Below are 1,649 nucleotides of genomic sequence, written 5' to 3'. Positions count from 1 at the left end.
AGGATCCTCCTCCTCCTCCTGAATGAGCTAAGCCTCTCTTGAGTGCTGGGATTACAGGCGTAAACCACCATGGCCAACTCTTATTTGCATTTTGGAGAAAATGTGTCCTTATGTAGTTCCCTTAAACTAAGCAGTCCTTTTGCCTGGGTCTCCCAAGTGGTAAAATGTAGAGTTGTGTGCCACTTTGAACAGTGCCCATGGTGGGAGTTTGTTGTTCCGTAAAGCAGAGGTTGGCCTCTGCTCTATATTATCTTAGCCAAGTGTGCCCAGGCAGTTGGTTGTTGCTCCTCCTTCTCTGAGTGGTGGCTGGGAATCCTACGTGGGTCCTCGAGAACGGTTTGTGAGACCGATGCGACTGCCGAGCTAAATGCCCTGGTCTAGCCTGTTAGCAGCTGCCGGGGATTGTTTGCAAGTTTGAGCTTGTCCTGGGGAATCTGGTGAAATCCTGTCTCCAAATGGAAAGGGCTGAGGAGGGGGTTCAGCAGTAGAGGTCAATCCCCACACCTCAAACTATGAACCTCTGCCAGAAAAAGTCTTTCCAACTTTGGAATTAACTTCACAGAAAGAGCCAGGATCCAGAAGGGAAATACCTGCGAACTAATCCTTTTCCCAATTTGACTTTCCTGCTTCACATGGAAAAGGAAGGTTAGTTTGGCCACATAAGGTACTGGCACATGCCTGGAATCCCATCATTGGCAGGCCCAGGCAGGAGAATTATTGCGGGTTCAAGACCAACTCGGTTTCAAGTTAACTTCAAGGCCAGCCTGAGCCGCACAGTGAGACCCTGTGCTAAAAAGATCAAAAGGAAAATCTGGTTTCCTGTTCAAATTTTGTATGTGCATTAGAGCTATTGTTAGCAGTTGCTGGGTCCCCCAGGGTATTTCCCCCCACCGCCCCTTCCTAGTGTTGTGCAGAAGGAATTGGGCAAGACACACAGAAGAGGTAGAGGGGATGTGCTTTATTTTTTCGTTGATCTTTCTCAGACAGGTGTTTGACATGTAGTCCAGGGAACAGGGCGATAGGTCAGTAGAAGAAGTGCTTGCCTGGCAAGCGCCTCGTCCTGAGTTCAATCCCGGGTACTGCATTTCAAAAAGCAAGCAAGCAAACAAACAAACAAAGAGGAAGATATTGTCCAGGATGGCCCAGAACTTGATGCGTAGCCCACGCTGGCCCTGGACTCACAGGGATCCTGCCTCAGCCTCCAGCGTGCTTTAACACCCTGGCTCCTCAGACTTTCTGCCCTTGTGGAGTGGAAGCAGACAACTCAACAGAAGGTCAAGCAGGCAGGACCTGGTGACTTTCCCGTGTTCCTAAGGGTACATGTCGTGAAACTCGGGCAATGCACCCCGAAGCCCTGAGACAGAAGTGTCCGTGTCCTGGGACAGGCGTGTTTCCTTGCGGGTCACGAAGGCTGTTGGCATGTGTTCTCCTCTGCTGTCTCTGCCTCAATCCAGCCTCGGCTTCACTGAGCAGAGTGGTCACTCAGGCCCTGCCCCGGAGGAGAGACCAAGGGCCTGGTGGCGAGAACTGGAATGGGCAATATTGCCGCCCCTCCCCCTCTCCCATTTCCCCCCACCCCCAGCCCCAGCCCCATCCCCACCCCAGCAGTAGGAGCGCTCCAGGGCTACACACCCCGAGAGCAAGGAGCA

General features: G+C 52.3%; 1 long non-coding RNA gene across 1 annotated transcript in view; it reads left to right on the top strand.

The window, feature by feature from the left end:
- LOC111813265 overlaps positions 1-1,649 on the top strand; it is a 12,437-nt gene that overhangs the window by 9,878 nt on the left and 910 nt on the right. The window lies entirely within an intron of this gene.

Source organism: Octodon degus, unplaced genomic scaffold (assembly GCF_000260255.1).
Source record: "Octodon degus isolate 3935 unplaced genomic scaffold, OctDeg1.0 scaffold00177, whole genome shotgun sequence".
NCBI classification, from domain to species: Eukaryota; Metazoa; Chordata; class Mammalia; order Rodentia; family Octodontidae; genus Octodon; species Octodon degus.
This window is presented reverse-complemented; position numbering and strand designations above follow the sequence as displayed.